The sequence below is a fragment of the Typopeltis vanoorti genome, chromosome 25 (assembly GCF_054136105.1).
Source record: "Typopeltis vanoorti isolate ZY-2024b chromosome 25, IOZ_Tvanoo_1.0, whole genome shotgun sequence".
In the NCBI taxonomy this organism is placed as follows: domain Eukaryota; kingdom Metazoa; phylum Arthropoda; class Arachnida; order Uropygi; family Thelyphonidae; genus Typopeltis; species Typopeltis vanoorti.
Window position 1 is genome coordinate 1,541,930 of NC_143573.1, and position 17,252 is coordinate 1,559,181.

Genomic DNA, 17,252 nt, shown 5'->3' on the forward strand with positions numbered 1-17,252 from the left:
TTAAAATCGAGTGGCATCGTAACGTTTATTAGATGCACATATTCACAAGAATATAACAATTTCATTATTTTATTACTGCAAATATTTTGACTAGAAACTACTGGTCATTATCACTTCATCAGCATAATCACAATGTGAAGCTAGTACAAGGAATGTTAATCATATTTACAGAGATGAGCCACTTGCCAGATGCCTAATGGGTGGCTACAATAAAATAACAAAGCCCAAATTTAAAATCAGGTGATTTGAAATAAAATTCTATTTAATTAGATAATGAAATAAAACAGCATTAAATTTAAAAAAAAAAAAAAAAAATTGGAAGGGGAATGCACTATTGCTTGCTATTTATGAGGATGAGACTCTCCCCAATGTTGGCAACAGAGACATTCTGATTCAAATTTGAATGTTGTAGAAGCGTCTCAGTGCTCTCTTTAAATAACCACTCGAACCTAAACATTTACCACTGTAAAAGGCAAGTATTGGAGCATAGGATGTCATGGCCAGTGTCCACTCCATGCTGAGCAAGGCTAGTGGTGCTCTTAATATAAGAACACCACTACAAAACGACTATAAGAACACCAATCTTGTATTAACAACAATAAGCCTGAAAAAGCTGGTTATTTAAAGAGTATGCTGAGGTACTTCTACAACATCCAAATTTAAATCGGAATGACTGTCTCTATTTCCAAGATTTGGGAGAGAGTCTCTTCCTCATAAATAGCAATAGTATATTTTCCTTTTAATTTTTTTAAATTTAATTTAATACTATCATTTCATTATCTAATTAAATTGAATTTTATTTCAAATCACTCGATTTTAAATTTGGACTATCTTATTTTATTGTAACCACCCACTAGGTGGCATCTGGCAAGTGGCTCATCTCTATAAATACGATTAACGTTCTTTGTTCTAGTTTCACCTTGTGATTGTGCTGATGCAGTGATGACCAGTAGTTTCTGGTCATAATATTTGCAGTAATAAAATAATGAAATTGTTATATTCTTGTGAATATGTATGTCTAATAAATGTTATGATAGCACAAGTGCAATTAAAAATTCACCAAATATGCACCTACAACATCTGCTGACATCCTAGTTTCTGTGGATTGACTCCAAGAATAATTTCCTTATTCTTGCAAGTTAGGATAACCTTAAACATTGTAATTATATCAAGTAATGACCTAACCATCTTACCAACTTTCTCTCGTAACTTATTTTTGGTCTACCATCACCTCCATGTATCTGACTTCATTGACCTTATGTTCAAATGATCTTTAATGTAACTCAATGCAGGCTCTGATGCATTGAGTTACATGCATTTTGGACTGGCGGTGTCCTCAGTCTGAAATGCATAGCATTATAGCAAACATTAATAGACTAGAACAAACTGTTAAAACTGAAACCAAAGCTCAATAGATACAGTGTCATGCTAAATAGAATTATTCACTATAACAATCTATTAGTTTGCTATAGTGAGAGTCAATTTTTTATTATATAAATTTAAACATTTTTTGAATTCTTTGTATAGATATTATTTTTGAAAATTTTTTGTTTGTTTAGATACTATCATCATCATCAAATTCCTGCCATGTACCCTCAAGGGGTGTACAGGATATGATAGTACTACATGAAAAATTTACATCATTACTAACTTCCTGTCTACAATTTTCCTCCAAATCAGTCTGTTACTTGTCAAGACTCCAATATTATCAGATCTTATATTTCTGTCGTCTAAGGCACGTTGAACCATATCAATCCACCTATCTTGGTCCTCCTCTGGGTCGTTTTCCTACCAACCTGGCAGAGATTACTTGTTTTGCCAATCTTTCCTTGCCCATTCTGTTTAAATGACTATACCACCTGAGATTAGCTCTGCTAACGCATTCCTGGATGCTGACAATGTCAAGTTCTTTCCTAATATCCTCATTTTTAATATGATATTGCCATTGATGCCATCTGTTCACGCCTCTAATCTTTCTCAGGATTCTCATATCTGTGGTCTCTAGACTTTGGTCAAGTGTTTTTCTTCTGACCCAGTTCTCAGATCCATAAGTTAAAACTGGTTTGAACACTGTTTGAAAACTAAGCTAATTTAGTATTCCGACTAATTTCTCTCTTATTCCATATGAATTTATTCAGTAGACTTCCTACTATACCAGCTTTATCGATTTTGTTGTCTATTTCCATATTTAATTTACCATCTTCACTAAAAATCATGCCTAAATAGGTGAAATGTTTTACTTGTTCCACAGGTTCTCCGATCACAATGCAGTTGACATTTTCAACGATTCTGCCTATTTTCATTGTCTTTGTCTTTTTAATGCTGACCTTCATACCATTTCTATTACAACAGTTGTTCAATTTAGTCAAGGAATCATGCAGACTCGTAGCGGATTTATTGATAAGTATAACATCGTCTGCATAAAGCAAAGAGCTGACATTAACATCTCCAATTTTGATATCATGTTTAATACCACTTTCCTTCATAATGTCCATATAGATAATGAATAACAGAGGGGATAATGTACATCCTTGTCTCACACCAGATTTAACATTAAACCATCTTCCTGTATTTCCTTCATTTCTAACTGCTGACTTGCAACTCCAATAAAGACTAGGTATTGCTTGATATAATGCACCGTTGACACCATATAACTGTAGCTTATTGAATAGCTTCTCTCTTGACATCTTATCATATACCTTTTCCAGATCTACAAAACTCAACTAGAGATCTTTGTTATATTCCCATGATTTCTCAACTATGTGTCGTAAAATGAAGATCTGATCCTGACAGTCTCTATTTGACCTGAATCCAGCTTGTTCTTCACCAAGCTTTTCTTCTACATTTCTCAAGTATACTTGCATATATCTTACCAAGAACACTCAGTAGATAAATACCTCTAATTCTCACATTCAGTTTTATTTCCCTTTTTATATATGGGTACTATGAGAGCTCTACCCCAATCGTCGGGAATTCATCCCTCTCTCCAGGCTTTCTGAACTATGCAGTGCAGCCACTGTAAGATTTTTATACCACCATATTTAAGCATTTCTGGTCGAATATCATCTACTCCTGCTGCCTTTCCAGATTTCAAGCCTTTGATGGCTTTTTCTACTTCAAGTAGGGATATGTATTCCTGACTAAATGTCTGGTCGGTGTTTTTTACCACTGTGTTGTCATCACTGCTTGTTTCATTTAGCAGTTTTTCAAAGTAATTACTCCATACTTCAAGGATATCTTTTTCTCCTGTTTTCATGTCACCTTTATCATCTCTAACTCCTTTTATAGCACTCTTTCCCCCATTCCTAAGCTTCTTCAACAACCTCCAGAATATTTTGCCACCTTCTTGATATTTATTTACTATATCCTTGCCAAAGTCCTCCCATGACTTTTGTTTAGCTATTTTACTCAGTGTTTAGCATTCTTTCATTTGTCTCTGTATTCTCTAAGAGCACAAGCTGACTTATTTGACAGGAACTTTTGATATGCTTTCTTCTTTTCCTTCACTGCCTCTTTAACTTCCTGTGTCCACCAGGGAGTTCTGATTTTTCTATCCTTGCAGACAACCGCACCACATGCCTCTCTGGCAGAATCAATCAATGTTTTCTTCAGAGTTTGCCACTGAATCTCAAAGGTTTGATTCCTGTTCTCAAACTCTTGCATTTTTTCTTCAATAATCTTTGTACATGTTAGTCTACAGTATACATCTGAGAGCTGCTCAACTTTTATTCGCTTTAAAACTTTCTTGTATGTTATGCTTTTCAATATGAAATTCAATTTTATCCTGTTCAAGACTAAATAGTGATCAATTCCAATTTAAAATCCTCTGTACACTCTGGTGTCCTACACCAGGGAGAAAACATCACCATCAACAATAACATAGTCAATGAGACTTTTCTTATTTCTTGCCTCTTCTCTCAGTGTGAATTTGTGCACATTTTTATGTTGGAACATATTGTTAGTAATAACCAGTCCATGTCCTCAGCAGAAATCCAACAAATATCTTCCCAATATATTTTTGTATGTCTGACAATCATTTCCCACTCTGCTGTTTAGATTCTCCAACAAGGACCAACTTTTCCTTTTTCATTGTGTCAGATGCTTTCTCTAAATCCTCAACTCCACTTCTACCTTAGGTGAGCCTTCTGTGGGACCATAGGCACAAATAAGTCTCATTGTCCAGTTTCCTATTCTCATATTTGCCCACATCACTCTACTTGAGACTGTCTGCCATTCAAGAAGACTATCCTCATATTTAGTGTTGAATACAATGGCTACTTCTTCTTTTCCTTGATTGTCATTGCCTGAATATAACATTTTGTATTTATTGCTCAGAAAGATCTCACCAAATTTTGATACTAATAATATGTAAATAAAACTGAGAAAACATGTCCTCAACTTGCTTAAACAAAAAATAGTGGGTTCTGTAATAATTATGTCGTTAGTTAATATCAACCATTCCATTTTGATCTTCATGTCTTAATAAGCAAACAGAGATTGGTTTTATCTTGAACCATTTCTGTTATGATGCAAAGAGAAAGGATTTTAAACAAGGCACTGCATCAATCCTTTAGCCATATCTGTGAAATGCTTGAAAATTTTTCTGTTTGCAACTTTCCAATTTTTTTGAGAACAGATTATGAATTAATTTTACAATTGCATTTTGCTTATTTATATTCAGAACTCTAATCTTTGAATATTTTCGTAGGTTCAGATGTTGCTTATCCAAAGAGGAAATTTTTCACATATTAGAATGTTTTTTCTCTCTCTATCTCTCAGATGAGAAGTTTTAATTAGTGATTGAGTCCAGTAGTATCATGAATAGACCTATAAGATTGACAGTTTGATAGTATACTTTCCTTCTGAGCTGCTTACGAGTGTACCATGGAACACTGTTCTGTCCCACAAGGTTTATGAGAAAAGCAACTGCTCTCTTTTGCACAAAAGATTCAAGTATGAGCATACTGTCTTCATATTGAATAGGTTTTTCATTTCACCACAAACCATTCAGTACACTGAATGGTTTGTGGTGAAATTGCTCTACCATTATTATAGCTCATTATAACAATTTACTGAAAGTCTCCACTAAGACTGTTCTTAAAGATCATTGGCCCTATTTCTTTGTTCCCTGCATGTATATCACAAATTAGCCAAATAGTGTCAGTCTTTCTTACCTGATTCCGGCATGATCATATTTGTATGTAATTTCCTACTTTTCATAGGAGATTAGCATACAGTAAATGACTTTACGACAGTCTGCCAATTCAGTGCCTTTCAGTAATGACCAATGCTCAATTATATGATGCTGTATTCATTCGCACTGAGACTAATAGCAGAGAAAGCTCGAGGAAAGAACAAAAAGATATACTACTGTTTCGTGAACTTCCAAAAAGCATTTGATATTATTGACCAAAATATAACATGGGCTGTCTTGGAATCCTATGGTGTGGACAATTAATTGATCCACCTGCTGAAAGATATAAACAACCAAGCACAAAATCAATCAGGATAGCAGGTGAGACTGGAGATTGGTTTGCCACTAGTCAAGGCCCAAGACAAGGGGACCCAATATCACCACTCATCTTCATCACACATCTGGGAAGAACGCTAGATAAGATTAAAGAAGAAGGTGGAGGAATTTCAATAAATGGCATAAGAATAAACTACCTCTGCTCTTTGCAGATGACATCATCCTGATTGAAGAAGATGCAGCAAGCCTGGAACAGACATTGCAAACACTATATACAGAAGGAAAAAGATATAAACTAAATGTCAACTTTGAAAAAACTAAAACAATGATATTCTGACAACAGGAGTTACTGAACAGAGTTATGATAGACAGATTTCAACTGGAAAATGTGGAATACTTCACATATCTTGGATGCCACATGATGCATGTCTTGGACCCCAAAAATGAGATAAAAATTAGAATATCCAGAGCAACAACTATTTTAAAAGCCATGGACAAAATATTGAAGAGCCGAGCTATAAAGATGGAAACTAAACTGCACATTGTAGAAACTTGTATCTTCAGCAGCATGCTCTATGGATGTGAGGCCTGGGTACTCCTGAGAGAATCTGAAAGGAGGATATTAGCATTTGAGAGGAAGTACTATAAAAAGATCTTGAGAATAAGCTGGATCCAGAAAGTGGACAATGAGGAAATCTACAGACAAATACATACAACTAAAAGAAAATCTGATCCAGAAAATAATCAAAAGGAAACTACATCTCTTTGGCCATATATGTAGAATGAGCGATGAGAGGAAAATAAAAATGCTGCTGTTTGGGATGATTGAAGGAAAGAACAAAAAAGAAGACCACAGAGAATGGGGCAATAACATTGTCAAATGGTGCGGAGGCGCTATGCATAGACTGAGTCATCTTGCACAGAATAGAATGCAGTGGAGGAATCATGTCAAGATGGCATCGGACACCTGCGGGCACTGGACACATAGTTGTTGATGATGATGTATTCGTTCACGCAGGGGTTTTGGTGACATTACACAACCAGGAATTGGCTGATGTGCAGTTTTCTTAGAGTATTTGATATTGTGTGCTATACCTCTCTCTTTTTCTCTCTCTCTTTGTGTGGCTGTGAATTATTGAACTGTTTAATAACTATTTCATTTTATTGTTGTTAATAATAATTATTATTATTAAGAGAGAGAGACCTCCAGGGAGTTGGGACTCATCGAGAGGGGGCCACATACACCAGCTATCATACTTATTCTTGAATTCATTCACACTGCTTGCACTCACAACATCCAATGGCAATCCATTCCAGTCACTCACACCCTATGAGAGAAAAATTTAGCCCTCAATGCTTCTTAGCAGCATTCATTCTCAGCTTCCAAGGTTGCTCTCTTGTCCTTTCCCCACCATCCATAAATTGAAAAATTCCATCGACTGAAATCCTGTATGACAGGGTCATACAGGAGTATTACCTTTCAGAAGTTTGTAAGTCTCAATCATATCACCCCCTCTTTCTCCTGTTTGCTAGTGTCTGCAGTCTACAAATTCTCAATCTGTCTTCATATTTAGTAATAGTATTCCACAATCCTGATATTTTTAACATTCTCCTTTGCACTCTACACTATATCAGGATCACAACGGAAACCCAGACCTGCACACAATAGTCCAAATGAGGTCTTATCAGTGCCTTGTAAAGAGGCAAAATGACATCCTTATCTTTACGTGTGAATGCTTGTTTCAACATTGCAATTATCTTTTGAGTTGTATTTGCAATCTTGCTACATGGCTCCTGAACTTCAAATTCCTATCTACTAACACTCCAAGATCCCAAGACTGATAGTTTCCTCTACCCTAATCCCACCAATATAATACGACATTGGATATCTTATCACGCCAAAGTGAATGACTGTACATTTACTGACATTCATTTTTCCATGCCCACAATTCCAGCTTATTCAAATCATTCTGCAAGTACTGCATATCAGCAGCATTCTTGATTACCCTACCTATCTTTGCATTGTTAGCAAATAGCTGTATGTTGCTTGTCAAATCCTTCCAAATGTCATTAATGTACAGATTGAATAACAATGGACCAAGCACTGATCTTTGTGGTAACACCACTTGTTATCTTAAACCTTGCAGACTCAGATCCCCCATATACCACTTTTTGATATCTGTCAGTCAGCCATCCTCTTATCCATGCTAATATTGCATAACCCAAACCCATTTTCTCCAATTTATGCAGCAGTCTGCCATGCTGTATTCTGTCAAAAGGCTTAGCAAAATTCAAAAGTATCATGGTATATCTATTCCCCTTGTCTTGTTCAATGGTAACATTATTATAGAATGTGAGCAAGTTGCTAAAACATGACCTTCCCTTAGTAAACCCATATTACTCATTGAAGAGTAAAGATTCTTGGTGAACCCATTTCTGAATGCGAGCCCTAACCAGTTTTCCCAAAATCTTCACCACCTTTGTGCAATAGGATTACCACACATTCTTTCCATTCTTGCAGAATCTTCCCTGTTCTGAGACTTATTTAAACATCCTAGTCAAAGGAATAGCCAGTTCAGCTGAACACTTTTAGTACATGTGCTGATATCCCATCAGTCTCTATTGCTGAATTCTTATTCAGTTTGTGCAACAGCTCTAATACCTCATCCTTGTACATCTGAGTTTCTTCATCCAGTGAAGAGTTAGCAGTGAGCTCAATGTTGCATACACCATGTTGACAGCTTTTAACAAAATGGGCACTCATTATTTTAACAACCTCTTCTGCATCTGTTATCCTCACACCATGTTCATTTAGAAGAGTTCTTCTTTCATATTCATTCTTTTACTTGCAGCATATCAATAGAATTCTTGTGTGTGTTGTCTTTGACACACAGAGCTAGTTTCGTTTCATATTCAGACTTTGCTTTCCTTACAATAGTTGACTATTCTAGCCTGCTGCTTATAATTTCATAATGGACATCATCCTTTTGCACATGGTATTCCTTCCGCATCCATTTGACTCCTGCCCTATTTAATCTTCAAATTCTTGGGACATATTCTGATATTGCATCATTTAAGTATTGCTTAAATGCTTCCCATGCACTGTTGATATTCTTCCCATTCACCAAATATGGCAGATAAAATTCAAATAAGGGTACTGTTACTTCCAGTAAAAAGAAGACGTGTAAACTTATTACATTAGATATTAAATTTAGTAATCGTGTATCAAACAGTGAGGTATGCTGCAGACTAAACCTATCTCGCACTACTATTGTTATAAAGTGATACACTAGCTTATACTACAGTTATCCATAAATGTGACAATCTTATTGCCAAAACTAGAAGAGCATTTAATGGTGTCGATTCATACCCAAAGGTTGGTGTTATTCCCTTAAGCTAAGCTATTCAGAATAATTTTTGCTTGTGAAAATTATTCTAAATTTTTTTGGTTGTGTCTTCTTCTTCTTCAACCTTTTGGTTCTGTCCACTGCTGGACGAAGGTCTCCCCCATGATTTTCCAGACCACTCAGTTTTCTGCCTCTCCCATCCATCTCACTCCTGCAATTTGTTCCAGTTCATCCCTCCACCTTCTTCTCGGTCTTCCTCTTTGTCTTGCTCCATCCATTGGTCTCCACTCTGTTGTTTTTCTAGTCCATCTCCCATCACTGCATCTGGCAATATGGCCAGCCCATCTCCACTTAGCCTGTTCAATGTATTTTACAATATCCATGACACCTGTTTGAGATCTTATCCAGGTATTTGTCTTCCTATCTCTTAATGTTATTTTTAGCATACTTCTCTCCATGCGATGTTGTGTTGTTCTCAGCTTTTTGTTTAGGGCTTCTGCTAAAGTCTATGTTAGGACAGGAAGTATGCACTGGTCGAAAGCTTTCCATTTTAGACTCATAGGGATGTCACTTCTGAATATGTTTCTCATTTTCCCCATAAGCCATCCATCCAAGGTGAATTTTTCGTTCAATCTATTTTCTTTGGCAATCCTCAAAGGATAACAATTGGCCCAAATATACATATGAAGTAATTTGTTCTATTTCATACATTTTGGAAAATTATGGCAATAACTAGCATGTTTGAGTAAAACTTTAGATTAATATAAACCAAAATCAACACTCAACGTTTTGACCTTCATATCATGGTCATCTTCTGGAGCATATACAGAGAAACAAGCTGCACTACAATCTACATGGTTTGCTAAAGTTACTGACAAACCATTACAACAATTATTGGCCTGACCTGTGGTGGGGGAAAGAAAAAAAAAAAAAAAAAAAAAGGAAAAACCTTGACTACATCAATGCTAGAGTCCTATTATTATCTATTGGTTATAAAATTAATTTTGCTGGAGAGCAACATTTTTATGTATGCATATGTATATGTATATATATTAAAAACATGATTATACATTAAGTTTTAAAAGAGGTATACCATGAGTAGACATATCGATACAAAATAAATAACGGAAAACTCGCATACAAAGATTATTTAATAGTATAATTTTCGCCTGTGTATCACAGGCACCTTCAGTACATTTTAAGCTCAAATTAAACACTAACTGACAATTCCAAAAAGCGCCACCTAAGTAGCTGGTGTAAGATAACTAAAAAGGTCAATAAATTTCCTAAAAAAATAAAATCAATACAATAAAAAGTTAGGAATGATTAGCTGATTTGTAAAGTACTATCTCCCATAAAGGGGATAGACGTAAGCTGTCAGATCTGTTTAAGTTAGGAGAATGAAGTAAAGTTTCACGTTTCTTTATAAAGGCGTTCCATGAGGAACCAACTTTTGTGAAGGACTCGTCTTTATCCAACGAACTCTGTCTAATGAAGATGGCATGTTCTGCAAGTCCATACTTTTCAGGTTTAAAGTATTCAATATAAGATTGGTGTTCTTCTAGTCGAATAGAGGCAGATCTTCCTGTTTATCCGAAATAAGATAATCAACAAGACCACAGAATCTGGTAGACACCTGGATAATTAAGGTGTGGAAGCTTGTCCTTAGAAGAAGTGAGAAAGGTGGAGATTTTTTTTTAAACGGTCGAAAGGCAATAAAAATATTCAGTGGTTTTAAAACTTTTCTATATGTTCACTAATGCCTTGTACATAAAGGATAGGAATGCACGTTATTTCTTCTGTATTTGAAGAGGAAGACATTAAAACTGCTCAAAGCTCTTTTAATGAAGCAATTCTTATATCCATTAGATTGAAAGGAAGAAGTTATATATTGCAGTTCTTTCTGTTAAAGATCGTCTGAAGAACAAAAGGAGTGGGCCCGATGAACCAGTGTTTTAATAGTTCCTGCTTTTTGACTGGGATGGTGATGAGATTCCGCATGGATATAATGGCCTGTATGAGTCTTCTTTCTATAAACTGAGAAATGTAGGTTACCATCTGGTTGGCGAAGAATTAGAAGATCTAAAAAGGCTAACTGCTTATTTGATTCTACTTCTAGGGTAAACTTGATCCTAGGATGAAATGCGTTTATCTTAGTGAGAAATTGTTGAAGTTCATCCGAAGAGCCATTCCATACAGCAAAAATGTCATCGACTTATCTGAACCAATGAGTAAGTCTGGGAGAAATGTTGTCAAAGATACGTTGTTCAAAATGTTCCTTAAAGAAATTGGAGATAGCAGGAGAAAGAAGATTATCCATTGCTGTTCCTTCAATTTGTTGATACAACTTATTTTTAAAGGAAAAATAACCAGAATGTATTACAAAATCAAATAATTTTACAATGCCTGAAGGAAATTCCTGTTGCAGTAATTCAATGCTTTCAGAAAGAGGCACATTTTTAAATAAAGAAACAACATCTAAACTGATCATGATATCAGAAACGTCCAAATGAAGATCTGAAATTTTATTTTTGAAATTCGAAGTATTTTTTATATAAGCATCAGTTCTTCTAGTTGAAGAGGAGAGTAAATTTGATAAAAATCCTGAGATTTTGTAAGTAGGGCAACCTATACAAATAATCACTTTTTGATACCCAGGTGCATTTCTTCATCCACGGCAACCAAATTTGTGTAGAATAATCCATGAGACCTGATCAAGGCCTTACAGTGGAACCATAACCTCTTCATTTCCGCATACCAGGATTTATTCTTCCAGAAAGGTTTTAAATCCTGCATACAGGACATTGACTTTCAATGAGTTCCGAGTGGTTGTGGCATTGGGAGAACGATAAATTGGCCTTGAGAATACATGCAATTTACAGACATAAAATACTGATAGTGGTGGTGTGGGTGGTAGATGGTGTTGCGTGTAGATGATGATGGTAGTAGCAGTTCTGGGTAGTTGGTGGATTAAATAGTGGAGATGTCACGTAATAAATATAATATTGGCCACGTGCAAATCCAATGATGGTTGAGTATGCTGGGCATGTCTAATGCTGTCAAGTGCCACAGATACCAAAAAAGCCCTTCTATGCGAGTACTGTCACCATTGGTATAATGCCATTGTTCTCAACATCCATCCATGTGTGTGTGTGTGCGCGCATGTGCTTATATATATGTTTCCCACCCATGAAAAGTTATTAGTAAACCTTTAGTACATCTGTACAATGGGTGGGCTAAGCCTTTTTTAATCGATTTTCCGTGTGTAATTTTTTTATATTTATTTCTGCATAGTCTGGAAACCCTGCTCATGTGGCCTGAAAAATTGAACTTTTTTCATGCCACTTCAGGCCTCTGGTAAGCATGGTGTGATCTTACACTGGGCAACGAAATTGATCTCCCACTTAAGACCACTTCGGACCTAAAAAAAGGGGGGGGGACAACTTTCCTGCAGCTAGTGAAAGTAACTTGTGACACCGGTGAGTACATCAGAACTAATGGCAGCTATGAACATCAAAGTTAGTTCTCCCCCATGAAGTATATGAGCCGGGCCCAACCTTACCTTTACCCAGCGCAAACATGGCTGACAATTTAACAAACAACTGGAATAAAAACAAAGCAGTGACAGAATGTGGTACATTGACTTCAAGTGAGGAATTCTAGTATGAAAATCAAGCAGTGTTAATGCCACCTTAAAACCAAAAAGAGGTTTTGAGTTTTTGCATGCAGAATGTGTATGACCCATTCAGTCAACAAAAACCTCTGACTTTCAGATCCACTTTATGAATATATGTGGTTTCTGTTCCAACTTCAACAGTGTAACGTTATTACTTGTTATTTGTTATATATATTGTTCTCTACCTTTCTATCTAATATCTATATGTTATATCCTTCTCCCTAAATTTTATGTCTTTCTCCTTAATATATAAACTGAGTTGACCCCTATGGATATTTCCTCTTCAGAAACTGGCAAATTTATATTTTAACTGCACCAGCCAGCTTCCTATAACAAGAATATAATTCAGGCTCAGGGAAATATTCCTAGGTTTTAGGCATATACGTTAATCTAAATTCACACGCGAGCATTTAGATCTCGGTTCCTTGCAGTCGTGACCTAAGATCTAATCTCTATTATATAATTTTCTGAACTCTTTCCCGCTGTTTGGTTCGAATTTTATAAATGGTAGGTTGACACTTCAAATTCAGGCAAGACTCAGGTTCAAATAACAAAACATGTTTATTAATGTTAAAAGACAGGTACACAAAATCTTGTACAGAAGTTATCAAACTTCTGCATTGCTAGCTAAGTAAATGTCTTATGCTTATCTATACAAACTGTTCAATACTAATCTAACTTTCTCACATAAACTGACATGCAAAATCATGTAATACAAATGGATAATTTAAACAATGTTACACTCTCCTTCATTCACATTTTACTTTAAATAGATACTTCTCAAATCATTTCTCTCATAGTTAAGTTTACTCAATTAACAAAGGGTTTTCACTATTTCAATCATATACACGTTAGATTTATGATATACAATTCTTTGTCTAATAGAATTGGCTGTATTAATTACTTTATCCTATCAAAGTTCTCTAAAATGTCCTCAGTCTTGCTTTATCAAGACACAAATTCTACCTTCAAACAATCTCAAGATATAAAACAAAAGAGTCTTTACTTTACCAAGTCCCTCCGAAGGTCTATTAGCTGCCACGTGTTGTTCGGGTCATCCTTCGTCTTGTGGCTGAGTTGTTCCGTTCTCTGCTACCAAACACTAATCAAGAAATGACTATTGCCACGAGCTTTCTCCGCTAGCTCGGGTGGGACGTTCAGCGTTTGGCACCATTCTGCATGAGCTGTTGATTCTCGTACGGATCTCCGCGGAACCTCTCAGCACAGGTCATGAATACAGCTGGGTGTCTTCGACATAGCACTCTCGGCTTTTTATCTCTGATCACTCGTCGAGAGTCCTCGATCTCTGAAGAAAACAGGAAAAAAAGCCTAGAGCTTGGCACATATTGCCTTAAATATTCTTTCTCAGCATCCTCTTTTTCTGTATTGCTTTTCACATGATCCATAGCTTACAACGCTCTTAGGTTGATCTCCTTGCTTTCCCTCCTTGCTATTAGGTGTTGTTTTCGAGGAAAAGCGCTTGCGTCAGCCTTCGGCATTACAACAGGTACTTGTGGCTTTGATGTGACCGTTGATCCTAGTAGTCATTTCTTACCTAGCGACTTACGATTTTATGATAGTTCGATAATACATAAATTAAGCCATTATTCCTTTACATGAAATGCTAATTAGACATTATTCTTGGTTTTTTTTAGCTTTCCATTTTACAATAAATAAATTTTCAATATTTTACACATTCTGAAATAAACTTTCACATACAATAATTTAGGTGTTTATCATCTGACATACCATGCCAGAGTGCATTTAATTTGGAATTTCCCAATCACAATCTACTTTGGCTAAAAATCTCTCTGTCAAATTCATATGCTGTTTATATCGTTCTCCCAATGCCGCCAACCACTCGAAACTCTTTGAAAGTCAGTGTCCTTCAGTCCAACTTTCCTAGCAGTGAGGTTATCTTTCTTGGTGATTTTAACATACACAACACCAACTGACTTTCCTTCTACCACTGCACAGACCAAGCAGGTAGAAAAGCTGACATTTGTCATCACAAATGACCTTATGTCAATTGTTGCCCATTAGAGTACCAGATAATCCCAAACATTGACCTTTTCCTCACTAGTGATTCAAATATACTGTAAAGCTTGTATCTCACTTAGGTAATTCAGACCACAACCTTGTGCTTATCTCATCCCCCTCCCCACTGAGCAACACCCACACAACCTTTCTCAACCAAGAGTTGTCTGGCATAAGAACACCAAGTGGAATGACCTGAGATTTCTGTGCCTCGTTTCCATGGTTGGGTTATTGCTTTCGTTCTTCTTACCTAAGCATGTGCATGAAATCCATCAGTGAAGTAATCCTCTCTGAAATGGAAGCACACATTCCACATTAAATTCACATCTCCTAAGTAAGCCTTGGTTCTCTAAAAGAACCATAAGTCTGTACAAATGAAGAACCAAGTATAATACTGTACCTTCCCTCACTGCTTACTCAAAGGCCCAAAACAGCTGCAAGAAAATCATCAATGCATCAAAAACTGATTTCAGAAGAACCAAACGCAGGAAACTTGCATCATGACCAAATGGGTCTATTGCATTGTCACCCACAAAGAAAGCCAATCTCCTGGCATCATATTTTTCCTCAAATGCCTGCATAATTGATTCTGGTAAATGTCCCCCAACTGTGCCAAATGTCCAATACTCAATATCTCTATGACAGGCCTTACTTTTTGGATGCACCTCATAAATAAGTCTGAATCAGACCAGCATACAATCATCTTTCCATCATAATCACCTCCATGATCTTTGCATCTTTGCCCACAGAGAAACCAATTTCCTGGCATCATACTTTTCCTCAAATGCCTGCATAAACGATTTTGGTAAATGTCCTCAATCGTTCAAAAAAAAAAAAAAAAAAAACCAACACTCAAATGCCTCTGATCTTTCACCAGGAAATGAACAGAAAAATCCTATCCAAATTAGATACCCAGAAGTCCCTTGGCTCTGACTGCATTTCTCTAATTATCCTGAAGATTTGTGTAGTTGAGTTAACTCTTACTTTATGTTATCTCTTTATGCTCTCTTATTCCATATACATCTAGCCTACACCCACCCTGGAAATTAACCCATGTCAAACCTATACCCAGGAAAGGTGACAGATCCTTGCCATCAACCTATCACCTAATCTCTCACCTCATTCCTCTCTAAGTAATGGAGAAAACCACGAACAGCCAACTTCTATGCTATCTTGAAAGTACTCGACAATTAATGTAGTCTAGCCTCACCTCTCTATCAGATTTCCTTCAAGACCAATCCCCCCCTCTGCCTTAAAAAAACTATTTATGTAGCCCAGAAACCCTGCTGTTAGAGACCAAGCATGGGACTTTTTCAAGCCACTTCAGGTCTCCAAAAAAGGGTGGTGTTCTTTCCCTGGTTAATGAAATTCACTGTGATCTATAAAAGGCTCAAAAGAACCCACTTTATCTTTTACTGTACTTGTTCCTCCATTTGTAAGGTTTCATTAACTTCAAGAACGTTTTGCCATCTTTATAATAATTATCTATCTTCTGTATTCTTACTAAAGTCTTCCCATGACATTGTTTTGCTACTTTTATACATAGTTTAGCTTTTTTAACATTTCAAGAACTTTTGATATGATTTCTTCATTAACTTTTTTGATTCACCATAACCTTTCAGATTTTTCTATCCTTATAAACAACTTCAACATATACTTTCTTAGCTGAATGACTGTTTTTTCTGATTTTGCATTGGATCTCTAAAGTTTGCTGTTTTCAGTACTATTTATATATTTCAGTTCACCTCTGAAAGCTGCTTAATTTGTTTCTTTTTAAAACTTTGGTACATATTTTTATTTTCAGTGATACACACATTTTTCATCATCATCATCATCAAATTCCTGCTATGTACCCTCAAGGGGTGTACAGGATATGACAGTACTACATGAAAAAATTACATCATTACTAACTTCCTATCTACAATTTTCCTCCAAATCAGTCTGTTACTTGTCAAGACTCCAACATTATCAGATCTTATCTTTCTATCGTCTAAGGCACTTTGTACCGTATCAATCCACCTATATCTTGGTCTTCCTCTGGGTCGTTTTCCTGCCAACCTGGCAGAGAACACTTGTTTTGCTAATCTTTCCTCTCCCATTCTATTTAAGTGACCATACCACCTGAGATTAGCTCTGCTAACACATTCCTGGATGCTGACAATGTCAAGTTCTTTCCTAATATCCTCATTTTTAATATGATATTGCCATTGATGCCATCTGTTCACGCCTCTAATCTTTCTCAGGACTCTCATATCTGCGGTCTCTAGTCTTTGGTCAAGTGTTTTACTTCTGACCCAGCTCTCAGATCCATAAGTTAAAACTGGTTTGAACACTGTCTTGTATACAGCTAATTTAGTGTTCCGACTAATTTCTCTCTTATTCCATATGAATTTATTCAATTGACTTCCCACCATACCAGCTTTGCTGATTCTGTTGTCTATTTCTAAATTTAATTTACCATCTTCAGTAAAAATTGTGCCTAAGTAGCTGAAATGTTTTACTTGTTCCACAGGTTCTCCATTCACAACACAGTTGACATTTTCAATGATTCTGCCTATTTTCATTGTCTTTTTATTGCTGACCTTCATACCATATCTATTACAACAGCTATTCAATTCAGTCAGAGAATCTTACACACATTTTTATCCTGCTCAAAACTAACAGTGGTCAGTTCCTGTTTCAAATCCACTTTATGCTCTTTCTTGTGTGAATTTATGCACAT

The 17,252-nt window shown here is 36.1% G+C and overlaps 1 protein-coding gene across 1 annotated transcript in view; it reads left to right on the forward strand.

Moving 5' to 3' along the window:
• TER94 (Transitional endoplasmic reticulum ATPase TER94) overlaps positions 1–17,252 on the forward strand; it is a 258,536-nt gene that overhangs the window by 172,684 nt on the left and 68,600 nt on the right. The gene's annotated exons all lie outside the window — the stretch shown is intronic.